Raw genomic sequence first — 9,604 nt, forward strand, 5'->3', positions numbered from 1 at the left:
GGTCAAAGTAGTCATTGTGTATAGAGTTGTATGGTTTGTTAAACTTTTAAATCAATGGTTTGTTTTGGCATACATTTTAAGTGAAAAATTCCATTATCGTGGAATTGCCCACAAGTAATTAGAGGCCTCTGCTGTATCAGAGGTGAATTTTGACAGTATGGTCTTTTATCAGTCCATCCCTCATTATGGATCACCTGCTAAGGTCAACAGTTTATCTTCCACTTCCACGTCCTCCTCCTCATTGCTGAATTTATGTGCGTCTAAGTAAATAACAGTGTCTGTCTGCCTCTTATCGACTCAGAGTGGAACAGAGGGGGAGAGAGAGGCCTGGGTTGGAGAGAGAGGGAGCCTGGGTTAGGGAGAGAGGGGGCCTGGTTGGACAGAGAGCGAGAGAGAGGGAGAGAGAAGGGGCCGGGTTCGGACACACGCGGGCAGATTTACAGGGGTTACATATTAGAGCCTTTTTCAAAACCCTCCCTCTGCTGCTGCTGAATTCTGCTTCTGTTGTTGTGTGTGTCTTTGTGTATGTGTGTCTGTGTGTGAGAGTGAGGTCAGGGCTCTGCTGGGGCCATTAGCCAGGGGTTTGATTGCAAACACATCACTGATGGATAATATCTGGTGGTTGTAATATCAATGTAGCAATGTAGGTCCTATGTAGAGAACTGTTCCAGTAACTGGCCCTAGCAGCATATAGAGCACTCAATAGGACATAATCAATTTCCCTGAGGATCCACATCAAGGGTCATGGCTTTGATGATCAATCATTTCCAGTTGCAATCTTCAATGGTTCAAAAACACAGCCCCCCCAGGAATGTATAGTTTTAAGCCCCTGTAACCATATGCTTTCTGAGTTTAGTTGGGTAAACACAAAATCCATGAGGTTTGGATATGATTTCCTCAGAGCATAAAGCTGTATCATGCTTGGGGCATGTTGTCTATCAGTAGTTCATTGAAGCCTATCCTTCTACTCTCTATTACCTCGAATTGGATCCAATCTGATGAATCGATTGGAAGGGGAGAGAGGGCTTGTCGTCAGGCAAAGTTGTGGTTTATTGTTCCGGAAGTAATGAATTATGAGACCAAGAGACCACTATGAAGGGAGCAGCTGTCTGCTATTACCCATCTTTCTACTAGATAGCTAGTGTGAATAAGAAGCATTACCGCTGAGACTGTTCTGGGAACTGCTGCTCTGCTCTGAGGAGTGTGCTACACTTCACTAATTATAGCCCCCAATCAGATAGTGGTGGTGGAAGTGGAAATGCTTTTTACCAATGTGTTGTTTAGGGAGGAACCCTGCATATACTGTATTATATTAAAATTAGAATATTTCATTAAAAGGCAGCTGGAGACAACCATGTTCACAGACGTTGCCTTTGGCTTTTATAAAACGGGGCTGTATTTTAGTTTGTACTATGGTTTTTCAATAAGGTCTGAATTATCGTTTTTTTATGTTTTACATGCAAAACTACAGTAATGTTTCTATCCTCACAACCTCATTTTACAGTCTAAGGTAAAGATTCACCCAGCTGGCTGTAGAGCACAGCTCCAGACTGGTCTGGTTGGCAGTACATTCATATGATGAATGGTTTTTAAATGCAGCATATTGCCAGCTGCTATCAAAATATATTAGAATTCCTGGGTAGCTGTATGCGTTTTTATGTGCCAGCTTCTAAGAGGAATGGGATTTAAGTGATGCTTAACTCAGTTTCTCTAGCAACTCTAATATGCTGCCGGCATACCTGTGTGACTGGACCACGACCACGACTAGGGCTGAGGTGCTTTAGGAGATTAATGTATGTCTCTGTTTTCTAGGATTTTTCCATAGGGTTTGAATGTTTCCCCACCATCCTCAATCTGACTGTATTGTCATACTCTCATGCACTCATACACTACCTTACTTTCCCAACCTCAAAGCATACAGTACCAGTTAAAAGTTTGGACACACCTACTAATTCCAGGGTTTTTCTTTATTTTTACTATTTTCTACATTGTAGAATAACAGTGAAGACATCAAAACTATGAAATAACACATATGGAATCATGTAGTAACCAAAAAGTGTTAAACAAATCAAAATATATTTTATATTTGAGATTCTTCAAAGTAGCCACCCTTTGCTTTGATGACAGCTTTGCACACTCTTGGCATTCTCTCAACCAGCTTCATGAGGTAGTCACCTGGAATGCATTTCAATTAACAGGTGTGCTTTCTTAAAAGTTAATTTGTGGAATTTCTTTCTTTCCTTAATGCGTTTGAGCCAAACAGTTGTGTTGTGACAAGGTAGGGTTGGTATACAGAAGATAGCCCTATTTGATAAAAGACCAAGTCCATATTATGGCAAGAACAGCTCAAATAAGCAAAGAGATAATAAGCAATGGACATTAGACCGGTGGAAGTCTGTCCTTTGGTCTGATGAGTCCAAATGTGAGATTTTTGGTTCCAACCTCCGTGTCTTTGTGAGATGCAGAGTAGGTGAACGGATGATCTCCGCATGTGTGGTTCCCACCGTGAAGCATGGAGGAGGAGGTGTGATGGTGTGGGGTTGCTTTGCTGGTGACACTGTCAGTGATTTATTTAGAATTCAAGGCACACTTAACCAGCATGTCTACCAGCATGTCTACCACAGCATTCTGCAGCGATACGCCATCCCATCTGGTTTGCGCTTAGTGGGACTATAATTTGTTTTTCAACAGGACAATGACCAACACACCTCCAGGCTGTGTAAGGGCTATTTTACCAAGAAGGAGAGTGATGGAGTGCTGCATCAGATGACCTGGCCTCCACAATCACCCGACCTCAACACAATTGAGATGGTTTGGGTTGAGTTGGACCGCAGAGTGAAGGAAAAGCAGCCAACAAGTGCTCAGCATATGTGGGAACTCCTTCAAGACGGTTGGAAAAGCATTCCAGGTGAAGCTGGTTGAGAGAATGCCAAGAGTGTGCAAAGCTGTCATCAAGGCAAAGGGTGGCTACTTTGAAAAATCTAAAATATATTTTGATTTGTTTAACACTTTTTTGGTTACTACATGATTCCATATGTGTTATTTCATAGTTTTGATTTCTTCACTATTATTCTACAATGTAGAAAATTGTAAAAAATAAAGAAAATCCCTGGAATGAGTAGGTGTGTCCAAACTTTTGACTGGTACTGTACATTGACATCAATCTGGTGGCATGGTAGAAAGTCAACAATGTGTTTCATGCATCAGGAAAATCGTTCTTCTGTTTGATCCTTTGCTTGAGATGTCCTGGTTGGGTCCCTAATGGCACCCTATTCTCTTTATAGTGCCCCACACCGTGTTCAATAGGTGCAATCGCCTAGAACCTGACTACTGTATTTCACATGATTATTGTTTATTATTACTTTACAGCTGAATCCAAGTGTTTGAATGATGTGTACTGACTGCAATATATGGCACAGTGTTCACTGATAGCTTGAATGGTAGGAAGTTGAACATGAGAAGGAAATTTACATTTTTTTACATTTACATTTTTAGTCATTTAGCAGACGCTCTTATCCAGAGCGACTTACAGTTTTATATTTTTCATACTGGCCCCCCTTGGGAATCGAACCCACAACCCTGGCGTTGCAAACGCCATGCTCTACCAACTGAGCTACATCCCTGCCGGCCATTCCCTCCCCTACCCTGGACGACGCTGGGCCAATTGTGCGCCGCCCCATGGGTCTCCCGGTCACGGCCGGCTACGACAGAGCCTGGATTCGAACCAGGATCTCTAGTGGCACAGCTAGCACTGCGATGCAGTGCCTTTGACCACTGCGCCACTCGGGAGACATGGTGTATGTATACTGTATTTATATTCCGAACTCTGACATTACTGGTTCTGATATTTCTTAATTTTTATATTTTGGATAATATGTATTGTTATTGTATTACTAGATATTACTGATATACATTTTGATTTGATTTGAAAGCCTCATCTGGATTCATTTTCACTTGTTCCTTGTGATCTGTAGGTTTTGATGCTGTGCTGTGCTAGGTTCATAAGTGTGGTGAAAGGAGTCAGGCGCAGGAGGGTAATCACCGAATGCAGAGTTTATCCTTCGTTGATACACACATGCGCTCCAATAGCGATCAACGAAACAGGCACGAGGGAAACAAACATCCCTGGCAATACACTGTAAAGGAATCCAATAATACATAGGCACAGGGGGAAAATCTACCCTGGCAACACAATGTTATGAGTAGCTCCACCGAGCTACATACTCTCACAATTAACAAGGACAAGGGGGCCGAGGGAACACTTATACACAGACTAATTAGGGGATAGGAACCAGGTGTGATGATGATTGGGGCGGCAGTGGTTAGTACTCCGGTGACGACGAATTAGGCCGAGGCCCCCCCCACCCCTTGATGCGCAGCTCCAGCAGCGCGCCGACCCCGGCCTCGTGGACGGCCAGGAGGACGCGGAGCAGGGCGAGCCGGATGGCGATGGTGGAAATCCCGCAAAAGGGAGGGATCGAGGATATCCCTCACCGGGATCCAGCACCGTTCCTCCGGACCGTACCCCTCCCACTCCACGAGGTACTGAAGGCCCCCCACCCGACGCCTCGAATCCAGGATGGCATGGACAGAGTACGCCGGGCCCCCCTCGACGTCTAGAGGAGGTGGAGGAACCTACCGCACCTCCGACTCCTGGAGCGGACCAACCACCACCGGCCTGAGGAGAGACACATGAAACGAGGGGTTAATACGGTAATCAGGGGGGAGTAACAACCTATACGTAACCTTGTTGATTCTCCTCAGGACTTTGAACGGCCCCACAAACCGCAGGCTCAGCTTCCGGCAGGGCAGGCGGAGGGGCAGATTCCGGGTCTAGAGCCAGACCCGATCCCCCGGTACGAAAACCGGGGCCTCACTGCGGTGACGGTCAGTGTTGGCCTTCTGACGATGCACGGCGCGCTGGAGGTGAATGTGGGCAGCGTCCCAAGTCTCCTCTGCGCGCCGAAACCAGTCATCCACCGCAGGCGCCTCGGTCTGGCTATGGTGCCATAACCGGTTGGTAACCCAAAACACATTGAAATGGTGTTAGGTTAGTAGAGGAGTGGCGGAGAGAGTTCTGGGCATATTCTGCCCATGGCAAGAACACCGACCACTCCCCCGGCCGGTCCTGGCAATAGGACCGCAGGAACCTACCCACATCCTGATTTACTCGTTCCAACTGACCGAGACCCCCAGACGTTCCATGAACGCCTTCCAAAACTTGGACGTGAACTGGGAACCTCGGTCGGACACTATATCCTCTGGCACCCCGTAGTGCCGGAAGACGTGAGTGAACAGGGCCTCCGCAGTCTGCAGGGCCGTGGGGAGACCTACCAGGACGTCCTCTGGCTGCCAGCATCGTGGAATGCTCCTGGACCTGTGCCACGACTCCAGGCATGCGGTCTTCTCCCGCTGACTCCATAGCGGGTGGGTGATTCTGTGGTGAGTGTGGTGAAAGGAGTCAGGCGCAGGAGGGTAATCACAGAATACAGTGTTTATTCCTTCGTTGACACACACATGCGCTCCAATAGCGATCAACGAAACAGGCACGGGGGAAACAAACATCCCTGGCAATACACTGTAACGGAATCCAATAATACATAGGCACAGGGGGAAAATCTACCCTGGCAACACAATGTTATGAGTAGCTCCACCGAGCTACATACTCTCACAATTAACAATCACCCACAAGGACAAGGGGGCAGAGGGAACACTTATACACAGACTAATTAGGGGATAGGAACCAGGTGTGTGTGATTGACAAGACAAGTGTGATGATGATTGGGGCGGCAGTGGTTAGTACTCCGGTGACGACGAACGCTGAAGCCTGCCCGAACAAGGAGGGGAGGCAGCCTCGGCCGAAGTCGTGACAATAAGTCTCTCCATCTGAAAACATCGCACTGGCGGGGCAGCCCACCTGCGGCTTTTGAGTACTTGAGTGTATGTCTTCTTAGGATTATGGAGGAGGTACCATAGACTTACTGTATCTTACCCCTTGGCTGTGACTGGGCTGGTATACAGTATAAAGGGCATTGGAGGTGTTATTACAGTGTTCACTTCCAGACAGGCTGCTATTTAATGATCAGAAGCTGCACTGCTGAATAATATTGAGTTTTGTCACAATGGAGAGCTAATTTAATTGGTAAACAATCTTATTTTCAAAGCATAATTGCGCAGTATGTAACTAGTTTAAGTTAGAAAATGAAATGTCATTTTCCAATTAAAATACCATGAAAATAATATGGCTACTTATGTCATTTGAAATTGAATGTTTCTGTAACTGAAAGGGAGTTTTTAATATCAACAAAGAAGATGAGAGACAATCTCTATTCTGACCTGTAGTTAGACAGAAATGTGCACTCGGGTTTGCGTCCCAAATGCATCCTAATTGACACCCTATTGTTCCTGGTCAAAAGTAGTGCACTACATAGGGAATGGGGTGCCGTTTGGGATACAAACAGAATCTCTATCCTGGCCTGTGTTCAGATTAAGAGACATAGACTGGGCCCTCAGTCTACTGTATGCTAAACATCTCTTTTGAATAATTGATTTTAGCGCAGAGAAGGTTGACCTCTGGTATGCTGTGTGGAATGCTAATCATGTTTTAAAGTAATAGTCCGTGCTTGACTTGGGCAGGAGCTCACCGTATCTGAGTACTGGCACCTCAAATGTTCTACTGCTTGAGCTCCTCTTCCTCTTATAGAATATTAGCTCAAAAGTATTGTGGAGCTCCTGCACCTAAATATAAACAGCACCAGCACCCAAAATGAGTACCAGCCCCTATTTCAGTCCAAGTCAAGCACTGGTAATAGTGGGTACTATGGAGACAGTCAGATACTATTTTTCAGTAATGATGGGGGGTTTCTTACTGTAGAAATAAATTTGACTATTATTATAAGCCTCTGCAAAGTCTGTTGCAAACTACCATCTCTATAATTCATGGCCAGAATAATGCATGAGATGTCTCTACTGGCTCTACAGCAGGTTTCATTGTTAATTTCATTTGGTTCATTATTGGGTGAGATTCTGGTCCAAGTTTTAAAATGATGATTATACTGTGTCTTATTCACTGAGACATGTTGGTATTACTGTATGGGAGTATTGGGGACCACTGACTGTGAAAATGACAGTGACTGAGTATAACTTACTCCTACATTGCCATACGCATTTTGCTACGGCTGGCCATGCTTTCCACCTGGCTACCTCTACCCCGGCCACCAGCTCTGCACCCTCCGCTGCAACTTGTCCATGCCCCCCCCGCTTCTCCTTCACACAAATTCAGACAGCTGATGTTCTGAAAGAGCTGAAAAATCTGGACCCCTACAAATCAGCTGGGCTAGACAATCTGGACTCTTTCTAAAATTAGCCGCCGAAATTGTCGCAACCCCTATTATTAGCCTGTTCAACCTCTCTTTCGTAACGTCTGAGATCCCCAGACATTGGAAAGCTGCCGCGGTCATCCCCCTCTAGATCCAAACTTTTACAGACCTATCTCCATCCTGCCCTGCCTTTCGAAAGTATTTGAAAGCCAAGTTAACAAACAGATCACCTGCCATTTCGAATCCCACCGTACCTTCTCCGCAATTGCAATCCGGTTTCCGAGCTGGTCATGGGTGCTCCTCAGCCACGCTCAAGGTCCTAAACGATATTATAACCGTGATCGATAAAAGACAGTACTGCGCAGCCTTCTTCATCGACCTGGCCAAGGCTTTCGACTCTGTCAACCACTGCATTCTTATTGGCAGACTAAATAGCCTTGGTTCTCAAATGACTGCCTCGCCTGGTTCACCAACTACTTCTCAGATAGAGTTCAATGTGTCAAATCGGAGGGCCTGTTGTCTGGACCTCTGGCAGTCTCTATGGGGGTGCCACAGGGTTCAATTCTCGGGCCAACTCTATTCTCTGTGTATATCAATGATGTCACTCTTGCTGCTGGTGACGCTCGGATCCACCTCTATGCGGACGGCACCATTTTGTATACATCTGGCCCTTCATTGGACACTGTGTTAACAAACCTCCAAACGAGCTTCAATGCCATACAACACTCCTTCCGTAGCCTCCAACTGCTCTTAAACACTAGTAAAACTAAATGCATGCTCTTCAACCGAATGCTGCTTGGACCCGCCCACCCGACTAGAATCACTACTCTCGGCGGGTCTGACCTAGAGTATGTGGACAACTACAAATACCTAGGTGTCTGGTTAGACTGTAAACTCTCCTTCCAGACTCACATTAAGAATCTCCAATCAAATGTTAGATCTAGAATCGGCTTCCTATTTCGCAACAAAGCCTCCTTCACTCATTCTGCCAAACATGCCCTCGTAAAACTGACTATCCTACCGATCCTTGACTTTGGCGATGTCATTTACAAAATAGCCTCCAACACTCTACTCAGCAAATTGGATGTAGTCTATCACAGTGCCATCCGTTTTGTCACCAAAGCCCCATACACTACCCACCATTGTGACCTGTATGCTCTTGTTGGCTGGCCCTCACTACATATTCATCGCCAAACCCACTGGCTCCAGGTCATCTATAAATCACTGCTAGGCAAATCCCCGTCTTATCTTAGCTCACTGGTCACCATAGCAACACCGACCCGTAGTCTGCGCTCCAGCAGGTATATCTCACTGGTCATCCCCAAAGCCAACACCTCCTTTGGCCGCCATTCCTTCCAGTTCTCTGCTGCCAATGACTGGAACGAACTGCAAAACTCTCTGAAGCTGGAGACTCTTATCTCCCTCACTAACTTTAAGCATCAGTTGTCAGAGCAGCTTACCGATCACTGCACCTGTACACAGCCATTCTGAAATTAGCCCACCCAACTACCTCATCCCCATATTGTTATTTATTTTGCTAATTTGCACCCCAGTATCTCTATTTGCACATCATCTTTTGCACATCTATCATTCCAGTATTAATACGAAATTGTAACTATTTTGCACTATGGCCTATTTATTGCCTTACCTCCATAACTTACTCTGTGTTGTTGTTTTTATCGCACTGCTTTGCTTTATCTTCGCCAGGTCGCAGTTGTAAATGAGAACTTGTTCTCAACTGGCTTACTTGGTTAAACAAAGGTTAAATAAAAAATAAAAAAATTTAAAAAAATTCAGTGTTATATGTTGTGATGCCATGATAGTGACACAGTGCACTGTCAACCTCCTCGTCCCTTACTTTCCCAAGGACACAAAGTGTTCTGAGAAGAGAACAAAGCTGGAAGTGAGTGAATAGTGGAGGACTGCAGCACGTGCACTGCCTGTGTTGTAGAGATCATTAAGGGAAGTGTGGAGCACCTCTTGTCAAAGCCAAAGTGTGTGCTGGGCCAACTGGAAAGACAGCGATTCGAGCTGGTAGCTGCCTGCCTGCGACTGACAATCACAGTGAATGCTACGTATATAATTATATAGCTAGACTCTAAAGGATACCAGAGCTGGAAAAGTAAATAGCCAATCTCACTGCTTGTGTTTTGTAGGTATGGAAGGGGCTTGTGTTTGTGTAAGAAGCCTTATGTTGTGATGAATAGACGGTTCTGCTGTGAAGGGAAAATGGGCAATTACCAGTAGTTATGGTTAGGCCTTTGTGCACTGAGTGTACAAAACAT

Source organism: Coregonus clupeaformis, unplaced genomic scaffold (assembly GCF_020615455.1).
Source record: "Coregonus clupeaformis isolate EN_2021a unplaced genomic scaffold, ASM2061545v1 scaf0578, whole genome shotgun sequence".
Classification (NCBI taxonomy): Eukaryota; Metazoa; Chordata; class Actinopteri; order Salmoniformes; family Salmonidae; genus Coregonus; species Coregonus clupeaformis.